General features: G+C 46.2%; 1 long non-coding RNA gene across 2 annotated transcripts; it reads right to left on the reverse strand.

Moving 5' to 3' along the window:
* Window positions 1-1,911: 1,911 nt before the first annotated feature.
* On the reverse strand, window positions 1,912-18,906 carry LOC139809578 (uncharacterized). 2 transcript variants are annotated; one of them, XR_011731140.1, is made up of 6 exons: window positions 18,802-18,906; window positions 18,499-18,546; window positions 5,646-5,770; window positions 5,263-5,386; window positions 4,885-5,004; window positions 1,912-4,578 (listed from the first exon to the last, which is right to left on the reverse strand). It is a non-coding gene; the product is annotated as an uncharacterized lncRNA (long non-coding RNA). The 2 variants fall into 2 exon arrangements; XR_011731136.1 differs by lacking the exons at window positions 18,499-18,546; window positions 18,802-18,906 and adding an exon at window positions 5,891-6,532.
* Window positions 18,907-19,263: the final 357 nt, after the last annotated feature.

The raw sequence follows: 19,263 nt of genomic DNA on the forward strand, positions 1-19,263 counted from the left end.
TGTTACGGTTTAACGCGGATTATCTACGATAATTAACGTGAATTATCACCAATCATTGTCTAGTGTAAAAGTACCACAAAGTATCACATGACTTTCCTCATGACTTTACTTTGTAATGTCCCAAGATAATTCAATGTAGGTATCTTAAGACTGCGAATAATAGATAAACTAAAGTCCAGATGAGATAAATTTTATTTATGTGACAATAAATACTAAAACTTCGGCATCAGGAGTATTGTGTGTGTGTGATTTTTAATAATTTTTTAATTTTTATTTTATTTGTTTAAAAAGTTTGACATAAAATTTAATTTATAATAATAAATGAAATAGATATTTATTGTTTTAAATAACAATATTATATTATACAATGAATTGTATTAAATAAAAATTATATTAATATTACTATAATATATTATAATGTTATATTTCTTTGATGATGAAAGTAAATAAGGAATTAATTTTTTTCTAGAATTTAATTGTTTTTCGCGCGATAATTATGAAATGGACAAATGAAGATATGAAGAAGTTCAATATTGAAGCCATTCGCTAATTCCGACAATTAGGAATCTAATTGTCACAATCTATGAAATAAATTTGTACTAATCTTTTTTAATCCATCTGATTTTTGCGAGGAAGACTAATTTACTTCCAATTTCGGTCAATTTATTGCTAGACTTTTCAAAATATATAGGTACATTGATTAATAGAAGGTAGGTTCTTATATTTAGGAATTCTTGCCATAGGTCGACTTTCTATATGACTTTTTACGGCATTAATCGATGCGCGAATATTGAAGATGTATACGTAGTCTTAATCTTGAAATGTATTTAATTAAAGTAGTCAAATATACATGGTATATGATGCTTTAAAATTCTAATTAAGTGTACAATGGCAATATATTATAGTTTGAAAGTATTCATTATTCAATAATAATGGTATAGAAAATCACACGATAAGACTAGCCGCATATATAAAATTTTATTTATTTTATGAAAAATTGTATTTACACGTCATATTATGTATATAAATTTTCTATATGGACACACACGTGCCGATACTTTAATTGTTGTTATCTTGGTTTGAGCAGAGCTTTAAAAATCTCGATAACGAAATTTTAATTATTCAATTGAATCGAAGATTGTTATAACTATATGTTGCTCCTATAATATTTGTATTATATGTAAGATATTTCTTTTATCTTTTGAATGATATATTGCATTCAAATGTTGTTAATAAGCGCGTGATACACGATATCTCAGAATTCTTAATTTTACTTTTAGTAATCAATTCTTGGATCAACCAGGAATCTCGAATTAAAATACTGAACCATTTAATATAATTCGCGAGTTGTGAAAAAACGTTATTTATTATTTACTTAAAATGGACAAGTAAAGTTTTTCGTTTCAAAATATTAATTGCAAGTTTAATTATTTTACTATGTTTAAAATAAAATATTAGAAAGTTACTATAAATATATAAAGAGCAAATTAATTCGAGATTTATCAAAGAATTGAGCAAAAACTAAAGTTAAGATTTGTTTGATATTCTATTTAATATTAAATCTATGTTTAGCACAAGTTAGGTTATCAACGTCTATTATTACGAATTACGCGTCGATTTGATTGATCGCCGCGATCAATTATTTCTCTTTATTTAGATGATGATATGCACATGATAAATTACACGTTTGATCGCATTAAGAAATAGCACATAATAAAACTGAAAAACTGAAACGGGATCATACTATATTACAAGACTTATAAAGTTTTTGAATAATTAATCTGCGATCCAACTCTCAGCGATTTACACTTATACAATATACATATATATGTACACAAATTCGTCAAACATACGTCGAAATTGTATTACGAATTGATTTCTGTAAGAAATGTTATACAAAACTCACCGTCATTGTTTTTTTTTTTTTTTTTTTTTTATCACGCAAAGTGCCACATTTGGCAGCTTCGCTGATAAATGCTGTATAGTAGAAATAAATTATTGAGTTATGAATCACGCATCATGTTGTGTCCTTGATTTACATTCACACCACCGAAAAAGACATTCCCGCCGCGGCGACTGCGATCGTGGGATAAGCCGCGCATCATCTTTCAAGTCAGAAAGCGAGCACCTTTCACGGCCGGCTACTCGTGATTAATGTTTAAGCGAGTCATTTAGTCGATTTAATCTCTACAGCTATTCATCGCTGTGGTAGAGTTTCTGTACACGTGAGTTTCAGCATGGCTATACAAAGTGTCCTAGACTTATTGACCAGTCTTTCAATCGCGCTGTTCTGACAATAAATTACTTCTATAAGTTGAACAAAAAACAGTGATTATCTTCAAAGTTGTTGGATATAAAAATGTTAAATGTTATAAACTAAGAGATTATAACAAATTAGATATGTAAAAAGAAGAATTGCACATTTGCAGTAAATTTCAGCGATTAAAGTATAAAAAGAAAATTAAGTACTTTATTTCGTTAATTTTATTTCGGTTTTTTTTTCTTTTAACAGAAAAGTTCACGGTTTTATCACAGCAATTAATATTTAATGCTAAACATTAAATAATTATAAGTAAAATAGGAAAAATTTAAGAAACAATCAGCTTTGAGACTTTTGAGGAAAGAAAGGAATGTGAGTTGCATCAAATAGATATGGATCATCAAATGTTCGTCTTATATATCGCGTATATATATTTATATATGTGTCAACATGCCTGCTATTATTATCTACACGCATGGAATGTACGGAATCTCTTGGAAATATAAAGTTCAAACAAACAGCTGTGAAAGTTCCTGTACCTAATTAATTGATGCAGGCATCACAATTATAAATATTCCATTTTTTCTTGTAACACTTAAATTTTGGTATGTATATATTAAAATAAATATTGAAAATATAGGTAGATAGGGGTAGAGAGAACAGAGGGAGAAAGAGAGATATCTTGGCAACTTTTGCATGCAATAAATCAAAGTTACTTTAATTTTAACTGACTACGGAGTAACTGTAAGTATACGAATTTGGCAATAATAGATAATACCAGTAGTATTTTGCAATAGACGTATATGTATTGTATTAAAATGTTGTTTATGTAAAACGCATTTTAAATTCCGCTATCGCAGATTGCTTACGATAAGTTACTTTTGTATTTCTATTTCGCGGCATTATAATTTTGTTGAGCTATTCCAGGTAATAATCTTATTGTTTAAGACGCATTATATACATATACATGCTTTTATATTATTCACATAATATACTTATTTTTCCACATAAAAAATAGAAATATAATCCCATTTTATCCCATTTTACTCATTTAATTATTAATTTCATATTTCACGTATATATTTCTTAATCAAATAAATATAAATAATAAGTTTATAACATTTTTTAAAAAAATTGTATAGTAATCGTTATAATTGTTACTGTATAAACGCATTATATTTTGCACTAATAATAATTCATCATTAAATGTATACGATACGTTAATTCTATATATACATTTCTCACACATTTTATGATACTACTGTATAATTTTTAAAATTTTATTTTCATAATTTAATGTGTTTCATATAAAAAAAATTTTTTCTATCAATTCTGATCTGACCAATTATTTTTATTAATTGCAGGACGAAACAAGCCCGCTGCAAATGAGAATGCAAACGTATGGCGGAGTTAATAGAAATACGGAAGATCTCACACGCAGACGCGATTCTAATTAAAATTTCACATAAATGATCCATTCAATATAATGACTTTATATATATGGTTTGATTACATCTTTTAGATATCGAACTTTTCTTTATGTAATTAATACTAAGACAAGGATCTCTCTATATAAGAAAACAAGTAACTATTGAGTGTACTTAAAAGACCCTCTTCGATATATATTTAGGTACATTTATCTTACCTCATATACCTATACAATATACATATATTATGTAGGGTTTTCTATTATAAATCTGTTTTATATATTTAAAACTAAGCTTTATGAAAGTAAATGCAGTTAGTAGTTATTATATTTATCTTTTTACAAGATGCAGAAATAATCGCAGTGATATATATATTATATGTACAAATCTAGAAAGGGATATGTTTATAACTAATACACAGCAATATACATATTTTTAGCTTCTAAATATATATAATAAAAACTTTAAAACCCTGACGTACTTCAAATGTATTTTATGTCTAATAATTTATTATCCTGTAATTATATAATAGATTCTGTCTTTAATTTTGGAACATCATTGATGAGGGGCCGATAATTGGTTGAGAATCAGTTTAATATTTATATCTTACATGTATCGATAAATATTAACTTATTTTATATATTTATATTATTAGCCCTCCTCTTCCTCTCTCACTTTTTCTTTTTCCGACACTACCGATAAAACATCATTTTGGTGCGCGTCCGTGCCAGTTTGCAAATGTAGAATGATTTATCGGCAGTGTCGGAAAATGAACGTGGCTACGTAATACCAGAGAGAAACCTGAGAGAGGCCATCCCGGCCTTTTTCGTGTGTTGCTGTGTTGCATTCAGCACAACAGCGGAGTTATTCTGCAACGTCGCTACGATGATTCTGTAACAAAGAAATGTAGAATCCGAATTAAAGCAGGGTGCAAGACAGAGAGACAGTCAATATTTCAAAAAATGATTACTATATAAACACTAAATTTTATATAATTGTTTATTAAGCAAATTTAATGAAATAATTTTGTAATTTCTTAAGAATACTCTATCCATTGAACATAAGCTTCTATAGAATTTCTAAAATAAAACTATTTTTCTTTAACTTTTATTTTCTGAATAACTATCCGGTTAAAAAGTAAATGACCCATCAGTATAAGATATAATATGTGTATATGTATAAATAAATTATATTTACCGCATGTTGCTCCGCCGGCGCCTGATGCCTCCTCCTAAGCCTCCACCTCCTCTCAGGCTGCTCGGGATGTCAGTTACTGTTTCCTCGATGCGAAGATACTCCTTCCCGCGTAGATATTTTCTGTAACATAAAAATAATCGAATCGACTAAATACGTGTCACGCGCATCGAACATCTTATTCGTTATTCCGATTAATGTTTCCCTAAATTACTTCTTCGAAAAAAGTCTCTACGTTAGAATCAACTTGAATCAAATTTTTCAATTTATTTCTTTTTACTAATTTATATTTCGAAACACGGTTTAATGTAACAACTAAATAAAAACAAACGAAAAAAAGATTCTATAATATCTTTAGAAAAAATAAAAAATAACACTTACCAGAAGTGTTAAGTACGCCGATGCCCGATGCCTCTCCTAGGCCTCCACCTCCTCTCAGGCTGCTCGAGATGTCCATCGTGTTCCCTCGATGCGAAGCTGATGGTCCTTCCAGCGTGGATATTTTCTGTAACATAAAAATAATCGAATCGATTAAATAATTGTCACGCGCATCGAACATCTTATTCATTATTCAGATTAATGTTTTCTTAAATTACTTCTCCAAAAAAGTTCTCTACGTTAGAATCAACTTGAATCAAATTTTTCAAATTATTTCTTTTCACTAATTTATATTTCGAAACACGGTATAATGTAGCAACTAAATAAGGATAAACGAAAAAAGGAATTCTATAATATTTTTAGAAAAAATAAAAAGTAACACTTACCAGAAGTGTTGGTACGTTGATGCCCGATGCCTATCCTAGGCCTCCTCCTCCTCTCAGGCTGCTCGGAATGTCAGCTACGCAGGATTCCCTCGCTGCTCCGATGTCACGTTCAGCGTCGTTATTTTCTGAAATATTCAAATAAACGATTCGATTAAGTAAAGACAGAAGAGATAGAAAATTTTTGGACATAAGTAACATAGTAACATAAATAAGTAACATAGTACGTAAAAATCAATTACACTCACCACTTTCTTTCAGGCTGCTCTGGCCGCAAAATCCACCTCCACCTTCGGGTCAAATAGGAGTCTCGAGCCACATTGAGACTCGTGGCAATGCAGTGTGACTTCATCCATTAAGCAAAAAAAATCAAGAAGCCATTTCGGCTATATTGCATTAATTTTACGACGTTGTTGCAATATAGTCGAAATGTTTCTTGACCTTTCTCGCTTAATAGAAATGTAATTGCTGAAAGGAATTAAAAATTGTTCTCTACTTTTTTTTTTTTTTTTAACGTGGTGGAAATCTTCGAAAGACACCCTCGCCCTGTGGTAGGGAGGGGGAGTGTCGGATTCTACGCGCACGCGTACCACCGTTACGAGGGGCGCTTCAGAGGACCGAAATCCCCTGAGCCTCCCTCAGCGTGGCATCGCGCGCCCATAGCCTACCGACTAAAACCACCACGAGCAACCCTGACCTAACTTTCTAAGGGTGGTGGGTGTCGATCCGCAGACACACGCACCCCGCGCGACGCGACGACCTAATCGCCTAAACACTCTCAGGGTGGTGGATGTCGATCCGCAGACACACTCACCCCGCGCGACACGACGACCTAATCGCCTAAACACTCTCAGGGTGGTGGATGTCGATCCGCAGACACACGCACCCCGCGCGACGCGACGACCTAATCGCCTAAACACTCTCAGGGTGGTGGATGTCGATCCGCAGACACACTCACCCCGCGCGACGCGACGACCTAATCGCCTAAACACTCTCAGGGTGGTGGATGTCGATCCGCAGACACACGCACCCCGCGCGACGCGACGACCTAATCGCCTAAACACTCTCAGGGTGGTGGATGTCGATCCGCAGACACACGCACCCCGCGCGACGACCTAATCGCCTAAACACTCTCAGGGTGGTGGATGTCGATCCGCAGACACACGCACCCCGCGCGACGCGACGACCTAATCGCCTAAACACTCTCAGGGTGGTGGATGTCGATCCGCAGACACACTCACCCCGCGCGACGCGACGACCTAATCGCCTAAACACTCTCAGGGTGGTGGATGTCGATCCGCAGACACACGCACCCCGCGCGACGCGACGACCTAATCGCCTAAACACTCTCAGGGTGGTGGATGTCGATCCGCAGACACACTCACCCCGCGCGACGCGACGACCTAATCGCCTAAACACTCTCAGGGTGGTGGATGTCGATCCGCAGACACACGCACCCCGCGCGACGCGACGACCTAATCGCCTAAACACTCTCAGGGTGGTGGATGTCGATCCGCAGACACACGCACCCCGCGCGACGACCTAATCGCCTAAACACTCTCAGGGTGGTGGATGTCGATCCGCAGACACACTCACCCCGCGCGACGCGACGACCTAATCGCCTAAACACTCTCAGGGTGGTGGATGTCGATCCGCAGACACACTCACCCCGCGCGACGCGACGACCTAATCGCCTAAACACTCTCAGGGTGGTGGATGTCGATCCGCAGACACACGCACCCCGCGCGACGCGACGACCTAATCGCCTAAACACTCTCAGGGTGGTGGATGTCGATCCGCAGACACACTCACCCCGCGCGACGCGACGACCTAATCGCCTAAACACTCTCAGGGTGGTGGATGTCGATCCGCAGACACACGCACCCCGCGCGACGCGACGACCTAATCGCCTAAACACTCTCAGGGTGGTGGATGTCGTTCCGCAGCCACACGCACCCCCCCCGACGCGACGACCTAATCGCCTAAACACTCTCAGGGTGGTGGATGTCGATCCGCAGACACACTCACCCCGCGCGACGCGACGACCTAATCGCCTAAACACTCTCAGGGTGGTGGATGTCGATCCGCAGACACACTCACCCCGCGCGACGCGACGACCTAATCGCCTAAACACTCTCAGGGTGGTGGATGTCGATCCGCAGACACACGCACCCCGCGCGACGCGACGACCTAATCGCCTAAACACTCTCAGGGTGGTGGATGTCGATCCGCAGACACACTCACCCCGCGCGACGCGACGACCTAATCGCCTAAACACTCTCAGGGTGGTGGATGTCGATCCGCAGACACACGCACCCCGCGCGACGCGACGACCTAATCGCCTAAACACTCTCAGGGTGGTGGATGTCGATCCGCAGACACACGCACCCCGCGCGCGACGACCTAATCGCCTAAACACTCTCAGGGTGGTGGATGTCGATCCGCAGACACACTCACCCCGCGCGACGCGACGACCTAATCGCCTAAACACTCTCAGGGTGGTGGATGTCGATCCGCAGACACACGCACCCCGCGCGCGACGACCTAATCGCCTAAACACTCTCAGGGTGGTGGATGTCGATCCGCAGACACACTCACCCCGCGCGACGCGACGACCTAATCGCCTAAACACTCTCAGGGTGGTGGATGTCGATCCGCAGACACACGCACCCCGCGCGACGCGACGACCTAATCGCCTAAACACTCTCAGGGTGGTGGATGTCGATCCGCAGACACACGCACCCCGCGCGACGCGACGACCTAATCGCCTAAACACTCTCAGGGTGGTGGATGTCGATCCGCAGACACACTCACCCCGCGCGACGCGACGACCTAATCGCCTAAACACTCTCAGGGTGGTGGATGTCGATCCGCAGACACACGCACCCCGCGCGACGCGACGACCTAATCGCCTAAACACTCTCAGGGTGGTGGATGTCGATCCGCAGACACACGCACCCCGCGCGACGCGACGACCTAATCGCCTAAACACTCTCAGGGTGGTGGATGTCGATCCGCAGACACACTCACCCCGCGCGACGCGACGACCTAATCGCCTAAACACTCTCAGGGTGGTGGATGTCGATCCGCAGACACACGCACCCCGCGCGACGCGACGACCTAATCGCCTAAACACTCTCAGGGTGGTGGATGTCGATCCGCAGACACACGCACCCCGCGCGACGCGACGACCTAATCGCCTAAACACTCTCAGGGTGGTGGATGTCGATCCGCAGACACACTCACCCCGCGCGACGCGACGACCTAATCGCCTAAACACTCTCAGGGTGGTGGATGTCGATCCGCAGACACACGCACCCCGCGCGACGCGACGACCTAATCGCCTAAACACTCTCAGGGTGGTGGATGTCGATCCGCAGACACACGCACCCCGCGCGACGCGACGACCTAATCGCCTAAACACTCTCAGGGTGGTGGATGTCGATCCGCAGACACACTCACCCCGCGCGACGCGACGACCTAATCGCCTAAACACTCTCAGGGTGGTGGATGTCGATCCGCAGACACACGCACCCCGCGCGACGCGACGACCTAATCGCCTAAACACTCTCAGGGTGGTGGATGTCGATCCGCAGACACACTCACCCCGCGCGACGCGACGACCTAATCGCCTAAACACTCTCAGGGTGGTGGATGTCGATCCGCAGACACACTCACCCCGCGCGACGCGACGACCTAATCGCCTAAACACTCTCAGGGTGGTGGATGTCGATCCGCAGACACACTCACCCCGCGCGACGCGACGACCTAATCGCCTAAACACTCTCAGGGTGGTGGATGTCGATCCGCAGACACACGCACCCCGCGCGACGACCTAACCGCCTAAACACTCTCAGGGTGGTGGATGTCGATCCGCAGACACACTCACCCCGCGCGCGCGACCGACGACCTAATCGCCTAAACACTCTCAGGGTGGTGGATGTCGATCCGCAGACACACGCACCCCGCGCGACGCGACGACCTAATCGCCTAAACACTCTCAGGGTGGTGGATGTCGATCCGCAGACACACGCACCCGCGCGACGCGACGACCTAATCGCCTAAACACTCTCAGGGTGGTGGATGTCGATCCGCAGACACACGCACCCCGCGCGACGCGACGACCTAATCGCCTAAACACTCTCAGGGTGGTGGATGTCGATCCGCAGACACACGCACCCCGCGCGACGCGACGACCTAATCGCCTAAACACTCTCAGGGTGGTGGATGTCGATCCGCAGACACACTCACCCCCCGCGACGCGACGACCTAATCGCCTAAACACTCTCAGGGTGGTGGATGTCGATCCGCAGACACACTCACCCCGCGCGACGCGACGACCTAATCGCCTAAACACTCTCAGGGTGGTGGATGTCGATCCGCAGACACACGCACCCCGCGCGACGCGACGACCTAATCGCCTAAACACTCTCAGGGTGGTGGATGTCGATCCGCAGACACACTCACCCCGCGCGACGCGACGACCTAATCGCCTAAACACTCTCAGGGTGGTGGATGTCGATCCGCAGACACACGCACCCCGCGCGACGCGACGACCTAATCGCCTAAACACTCTCAGGGTGGTGGATGTCGATCCGCAGACACACCACCCCGCGCGACGCGACGACCTAATCGCCTAAACACTCTCAGGGTGGTGGATGTCGATCCGCAGACACACTCACCCCGCGCGACGCGACGACCTAATCGCCTAAACACTCTCAGGGTGGTGGATGTCGATCCGCAGACACACGCACCCCGCGCGACGCGACGACCTAATCGCCTAAACACTCTCAGGGTGGTGGATGTCGATCCGCAGACACACTCACCCCGCGCGACGCGACGACCTAATCGCCTAAACACTCTCAGGGTGGTGGATGTCGATCCGCAGACACACGCACCCCGCGCGACGCGACGACCTAATCGCCTAAACACTCTCAGGGTGGTGGATGTCGATCCGCAGACACACGCACCCCGCGCGACGCGACGACCTAATCGCCTAAACACTCTCAGGGTGGTGGATGTCGATCCGCAGACACACTCACCCCGCGCGACGCGACGACCTAATCGCCTAAACACTCTCAGGGTGGTGGATGTCGATCCGCAGACACACGCACCCCGCGCGACGCGACGACCTAATCGCCTAAACACTCTCAGGGTGGTGGATGTCGATCCGCAGACACACTCACCCCGCGCGACGCGACGACCTAATCGCCTAAACACTCTCAGGGTGGTGGATGTCGATCCGCAGACACACGCACCCCGCGCGACGCGACGACCTAATCGCCTAAACACTCTCAGGGTGGTGGATGTCGATCCGCAGACACACTCACCCCGCGCGACGCGACGACCTAATCGCCTAAACACTCTCAGGGTGGTGGATGTCGATCCGCAGACACACGCACCCCGCGCGACGCGACGACCTAATCGCCTAAACACTCTCAGGGTGGTGGATGTCGATCCGCAGACACACTCACCCCGCGCGACGCGACGACCTAATCGCCTAAACACTCTCAGGGTGGTGGATGTCGATCCGCAGACACACCACCCCGCGCGACGCGACGACCTAATCGCCTAAACACTCTCAGGGTGGTGGATGTCGATCCGCAGACACACGCACCCCGCGCGACGCGACGACCTAATCGCCTAAACACTCTCAGGGTGGTGGATGTCGATCCGCAGACACACTCACCCCGCGCGACGCGACGACCTAATCGCCTAAACACTCTCAGGGTGGTGGATGTCGATCCGCAGACACACGCACCCCGCGCGACGCGACGACCTAATCGCCTAAACACTCTCAGGGTGGTGGATGTCGATCCGCAGACACACGCACCCCGCGCGACGCGACGACCTAATCGCCTAAACACTCTCAGGGTGGTGGATGTCGATCCGCAGACACACGCACCCCGCGCGACGCGACGACCTAATCGCCTAAACACTCTCAGGGTGGTGGATGTCGATCCGCAGACACACTCACCCCGCGCGACGCGACGACCTAATCGCCTAAACACTCTCAGGGTGGTGGATGTCGATCCGCAGACACACGCACCCCGCGCGACGCGACGACCTAATCGCCTAAACACTCTCAGGGTGGTGGATGTCGATCCGCAGACACACGCACCCCGCGCGCGCGCGACGACCTAATCGCCTAAACACTCTCAGGGTGGTGGATGTCGATCCGCAGACACACTCACCCCGCGCGACGCGACGACCTAATCGCCTAAACACTCTCAGGGTGGTGGATGTCGATCCGCAGACACACGCACCCCGCGCGACGCGACGACCTAATCGCCTAAACACTCTCAGGGTGGTGGATGTCGATCCGCAGACACACGCACCCCGCGCGACGACCTAATCGCCTAAACACTCTCAGGGTGGTGGATGTCGATCCGCAGACACACGCACCCCGCGCGACGACCTAATCGCCTAAACACTCTCAGGGTGGTGGATGTCGATCCGCAGACACACTCACCCCGCGCGACGCGACGACCTAATCGCCTAAACACTCTCAGGGTGGTGGATGTCGATCCGCAGACACACCACCCCGCGCGACGCGACGACCTAATCGCCTAAACACTCTCAGGGTGGTGGATGTCGATCCGCAGACACACGCACCCCCGCGCGCGACGACCTAATCGCCTAAACACTCTCAGGGTGGTGGATGTCGATCCGCAGACACACTCACCCCGCGCGACGCGACGACCTAATCGCCTAAACACTCTCAGGGTGGTGGATGTCGATCCGCAGACACACGCACCCCGCGCGACGCGACGACCTAATCGCCTAAACACTCTCAGGGTGGTGGATGTCGATCCGCAGACACACGCACCCCGCGCGACGCGACGACCTAATCGCCTAAACACTCTCAGGGTGGTGGATGTCGATCCGCAGACACACTCACCCCGCGCGACGCGACGACCTAATCGCCTAAACACTCTCAGGGTGGTGGATGTCGATCCGCAGACACACCCACCCCGCGCGACGCGACGACCTAATCGCCTAAACACTCTCAGGGTGGTGGATGTCGATCCGCAGACACACGCACCCCGCGCGCGACGACCTAATCGCCTAAACACTCTCAGGGTGGTGGATGTCGATCCGCAGACACACCACCCCGCGCGACGCGACGACCTAATCGCCTAAACACTCTCAGGGTGGTGGATGTCGATCCGCAGACACACGCACCCCGCGCGACGACCTAATCGCCTAAACACTCTCAGGGTGGTGGATGTCGATCCGCAGACACACACCCCCCGCGCGACGCGACGACCTAATCGCCTAAACACTCTCAGGGTGGTGGATGTCGATCCGCAGACACACGCACCCCGCGCGACGCGACGACCTAATCGCCTAAACACTCTCAGGGTGGTGGATGTCGATCCGCAGACACACCACCCCCGCGCGACGCGACGACCTAATCGCCTAAACACTCTCAGGGTGGTGGATGTCGATCCGCAGACACACGCACCCCGCGCGACGCGACGACCTAATCGCCTAAACACTCTCAGGGTGGTGGATGTCGATCCGCAGACACACGCACCCCGCGCGCGACGACCTAATCGCCTAAACACTCTCAGGGTGGTGGATGTCGATCCGCAGACACACTCACCCCGCGCGACGCGACGACCTAATCGCCTAAACACTCTCAGGGTGGTGGATGTCGATCCGCAGACACACGCACCCCGCGCGACGCGACGACCTAATCGCCTAAACACTCTCAGGGTGGTGGATGTCGATCCGCAGACACACGCACCCCGCGCGACGCGACGACCTAATCGCCTAAACACTCTCAGGGTGGTGGATGTCGATCCGCAGACACACGCACCCCGCGCGACGCGACGACCTAATCGCCTAAACACTCTCAGGGTGGTGGATGTCGATCCGCAGACACACCACCCCGCGCGACGCGACGACCTAATCGCCTAAACACTCTCAGGGTGGTGGATGTCGATCCGCAGACACACCACCCCGCGCGACGCGACGACCTAATCGCCTAAACACTCTCAGGGTGGTGGATGTCGATCCGCAGACACACGCACCCCCGCGCGACGACCTAATCGCCTAAACACTCTCAGGGTGGTGGATGTCGATCCGCAGACACACTCACCCCGCGCGACGCGACGACCTAATCGCCTAAACACTCTCAGGGTGGTGGATGTCGATCCGCAGACACACTCACCCCGCGCGACGCGACGACCTAATCGCCTAAACACTCTCAGGGTGGTGGATGTCGATCCGCAGACACACGCACCCCGCGCGACGCGACGACCTAATCGCCTAAACACTCTCAGGGTGGTGGATGTCGATCCGCAGACACACTCACCCCGCGCGACGCGACGACCTAATCGCCTAAACACTCTCAGGGTGGTGGATGTCGATCCGCAGACACACGCACCCCGCGCGCGACGACCTAATCGCCTAAACACTCTCAGGGTGGTGGATGTCGATCCGCAGACACACACCCCCCGCGCGACGACCTAACCGCCTAAACACTCTCAGGGTGGTGGATGTCGATCCGCAGACACACTCACCCCGCGCGACGCGACGACCTAATCGCCTAAACACTCTCAGGGTGGTGGATGTCGATCCGCAGACACACGCACCCCGCGCGACGCGACGACCTAATCGCCTAAACACTCTCAGGGTGGTGGATGTCGATCCGCAGACACACGCACCCCGCGCGACGCGACGACCTAATCGCCTAAACACTCTCAGGGTGGTGGATGTCGATCCGCAGACACACGCACCCCGCGCGACGACCTAATCGCCTAAACACTCTCAGGGTGGTGGATGTCGATCCGCAGACACACTCACCCCGCGCGACGCGACGACCTAATCGCCTAAACACTCTCAGGGTGGTGGATGTCGATCCGCAGACACACTCACCCCGCGCGACGCGACGACCTAATCGCCTAAACACTCTCAGGGTGGTGGATGTCGATCCGCAGACACACGCACCCCGCGCGACGCAACGACCTAATCGCCTAAACACTCTCAGGGTGGTGGATGTCGATCCGCAGACACACGCACCCCGCGCGACGCGACGACCTAATCGCCTAAACACTCTCAGGGTGGTGGATGTCGATCCGCAGACACACGCACCCCGCGCGACGCGACGACCTAATCGCCTAAACACTCTCAGGGTGGTGGATGTCGATCCGCAGACACACGCACCCCGCGCGACGACCTAATCGCCTAAACACTCTCAGGGTGGTGGATGTCGATCCGCAGACACACTCACCCCGCGCGACGCGACGACCTAATCGCCTAAACACTCTCAGGGTGGTGGATGTCGATCCGCAGACACACGCACCCCGCGCGACGCGACGACCTAATCGCCTAAACACTCTCAGGGTGGTGGATGTCGATCCGCAGACCCACTCACCCCGCGCGACGCGACGACACCTAATCGCCTAAACACTCTCAGGGTGGTGGATGTCGATCCGCAGACACACGCACCCCGCGCGACGCGACGACCTAATCGCCTAAACACTCTCAGGGTGGTGGATGTCGATCCGCAGACACACCACCCCGCGCGACGCGACGACCTAATCGCCTAAACACTCTCAGGGTGGTGGATGTCGATCCGCAGACACACTCACCCCGCGCGACGCGACGACCTAATCGCCTAAACACTCTCAGGGTGGTGGATGTCGATCCGCAGACACACGCACCCCGCGCGACGCGACGACCTAATCGCCTAAACACTCTCAGGGTGGTGGATGTCGATCCGCAGACACACTCACCCCCGCGACGCGACGACCTAATCGCCTAAACACTCTCAGGGTGGTGGATGTCGATCCGCAGACACACTCACCCCGCGCGACGCGACGACCTAATCGCCTAAACACTCTCAGGGTGGTGGATGTCGATCCGCAGACACACGCACCCCGCGCGCGACGACCTAATCGCCTAAACACTCTCAGGGTGGTGGATGTCGATCCGCAGACACACACACCCCGCGCGACGCGACGACCTAATCGCCTAAACACTCTCAGGGTGGTGGATGTCGATCCGCAGACACACTCACCCCGCGCGACGCGACGACCTAATCGCCTAAACACTCTCAGGGTGGTGGATGTCGATCCGCAGACACACGCACCCCGCGCGACGCGACGACCTAATCGCCTAAACACTCTCAGGGTGGTGGATGTCGATCCGCAGACACACGCACCCCGCGCGACGACCTAATCGCCTAAACACTCTCAGGGTGGTGGATGTCGATCCGCAGACACACTCACCCCGCGCGACGCGACGACCTAATCGCCTAAACACTCTCAGGGTGGTGGATGTCGATCCGCAGACACACTCACCCCGCGCGACGCGACGACCTAATCGCCTAAACACTCTCAGGGTGGTGGATGTCGATCCGCAGACACACGCACCGCGCGACTCTACGCCCTATAATCCACCCGTAATCTCGCAGGGTTGGGTGGGTGTCGATCCGCAGACACACGCACCGCGCGACGCGACCTAGTATTAAATAAGTTTTTATATAAAAATTAGTATAATTAAATATACATTTAAGTTGTTATTAGATATTAAAAATATAATAATAATAAATAATTATATTTATTATTATTATATTAAGAATATTACTTTTATTTTGTCTATCATACAATTTTTTCTATCGAGTTATATCCCCTTGTCCCTGCCTACCCGAATCCCTACCTACCTACCCGTATCCTTACCTACCCGTATTCCAATCTATATAGTTCTATTTATTCATTTTCCTACCTATACATGTTTTAATATCTAATACAAAGCTTTAATTTAGTCCGCGACCCGATTTATAAGGAATCTGATTTGCTGGTTGATTCAGCGGGATACCTCAAAGTGAAACCGATCACTTGAGATGTAAGAAATGTGAAAGGGATTCTAAGACACGCGCGATTCGGATTTAATAGCGATTTTTCCAATTTTGCACGTATGCAAAAAAATATAGAAAAAGTAGCCCTTTGGGACAAATAAATAAATATATAAAACAGTTTTATATGTTTCATCTCATACCTTATTTCATCTCAGTGGTCAATGTTGACCACTTATCTTTATCGTATCTAGTCTTCTTTCTTCAGGCCAGATTGGACTTACGTTTGTCGCTCCTGGCCATATACAATCTGATCGCATTTCGACCAGATCAAAGGGAAAAAAAATTCCTTCCATTGTCGTATCATTATCATTGCCGAAAGATAATATATTACGTTCGATTCGAATTACGCGCGAGTATCGATTGTAAAAAATAAATAACGAGAAGTTAATTTACAAAAAAATATTAATTTAAAAAATGACTGCACAAGATTGATCAAAAATATTTCTATTACTAATTCCGTATTTACTTTTAAAAATATTGATTGTCCATTTCTTTGTGATTTATTCGTTTAATTTGGAATTGTAATCAAATACAGAAAAAAATTTTACTTTGCGTTCTATGAATATTGCGTTATACATAAATATCTCAATTATATCCCGCGAAAAATTAAAATTTATAATGTAGACGAAATTAAAAAATTAAGAATAAAAAATTTCTCAAAAAACCGGCCGCGAAAACATAAAGATGCGTTATTATGCACGTTTTTCAGGCGATACGCATCTTGAAAATATATCAAATAAGATATACAGAATAAATGACGTGAGATCCAAGAAAAAGAACTTCCCCCACACGTGGTATTATAATTAATGAATAATCGCGTCGTTATAATTAAATAATATATGCGAATCTTTATAAACTTTTGTATCGATATAAATATATCTCGTTATATTTTTCATTTTCTACCAAAATTATTGTTAACATATTCACATACATATATTACTGCATGCAAAATTGAATATATAATTGTATTATACGATCAATTCTAAAATAATTTAAAAAGTTTCAGCGTTTCTCGACAGAATATTTACAATCTCACGTCATATATTACTTGACTGGTATATAAAGTTAATTTCTCAATCAAAAATAGATGGATAGTCTGCAAAAAATTAGGGTAAAAGCAGTTAAAATAAACTTTAGTAATTAATAACCATTATATATATCGCGTTTTCTATAAAATAAATTGCATAATAAAACCAAAATATTTTTTATTCTTTTTATTATACATATATCTATATATTGCTTTCTTGCATCGATTTTTATAATATTTAATCTTGGCTAAGTATATGGGAATAGAAGGGTATAAATAACATAAATTCTAACTAATTAATAATTTTTCCCTATCTACAGACAGTTTTATTTATAACACAATATCTTACTCTTTTCTCTTTTGTTCAAGAAAAATAATACAAAAATAATTTTATAAAAGATCTAAATAAAAATTGTATATTTTCAAAATCATTACTTTAATTGTGTGATAGTATTACTTTAGTTCTTATTTGTTTGTGTTTCTCAAAAATATTTATTACTCTAATTGTAAGTAGAATTGAGATCTACGTAACAAAATTTTGAAAATTTAATTTACTGTGTAATTTACTAATTTAAATTCGCGAAATAAAATTCTGATTCGATATAATATTTTATTTAAGATTTAAAATTTTATTTAAAAATTATTTATACAGAACGCGAAGATTTATCAACGTAATTCAACGATAATGAGCTCTGTGCGAGCTCTATGCGTGCGAAGTGTGCGAGTATTTCCTCAAGCACACGCGCATAATACATCATTAAATAAACGTACGTAAGTGACCAAGATTAAATATTTGCCATAATTAGTTTTAGCCCATCCATTTTAAGGCAACGTATCTACGAGATATAATAAATTTATACTATAATCTATTGTCATAATTCGACATGTACCGAGATATATTTGCTCTGTCTTTGATTAATCGTAGATTCGTTGCCTAAGTAAAAAAAATTCTGACTCACCAATTAACCCGATGCGCAACAGGCGGAGTTATTCACGTAGCTACGATACTGTAACATACAAACATAAAACTCAAATTAAAGAAGCGTTCAAAATGATCAATATTTCAAAAGATAATTCTTACGTGCCTCTAATTTGTCTTTCAATAAAAATATTTAGCAATACAATTATCTATTTACCGAAAAAGATCTTTACAAGAGTAAAATTTTAGATAATTTCTCTTTTTCTAATTATTTTTAAATTATCGAGATAAAACAATTTAAATAAATGGAAAATAATTATTAATGATGAGAAATGATACTCACCCCAAGGTTGCTCCGTCGGGGCCCGATGTCTCTCTCAGACCTCCTCCTCCTCTCAGAACGTCATCAGGCTTCCTCCTCTCACCGCACAGGACACTCGCGAGAAACACTCGCGGATAAGAAACTATAATCGCGCGCGGACTAATTATTAGTAAGTAAAAGTCTTTCTCGCGCGATACTGTACGGCACTCCCGTTTAAAAAAGTCCTTTAGTCCGATTACTTGAACGGCACTCCCGAAGCAAACGCGACGAACCGGCTGCGGTTCGTTTATTCAATTAAATCGGCGAACGCGAGGGTACGTTAGCTTCCCCGTCTTTGGATTTTTATCCAAGCAGAACAAGAGTTTTGCTTGGGTAAAATCCTCGTACTGGGTACTGGGCCTTCCCACCTCGCCAAGGTCGTACCCGTGGGAAGGAAGTATCTTTACTCTGTAATACAAAAGCAGCTAGGTAACAATTAATTTT

The sequence above is a fragment of the Temnothorax longispinosus genome, chromosome 1 (genome assembly GCF_030848805.1).
Source record: "Temnothorax longispinosus isolate EJ_2023e chromosome 1, Tlon_JGU_v1, whole genome shotgun sequence".
Taxonomy (NCBI): domain Eukaryota; kingdom Metazoa; phylum Arthropoda; class Insecta; order Hymenoptera; family Formicidae; genus Temnothorax; species Temnothorax longispinosus.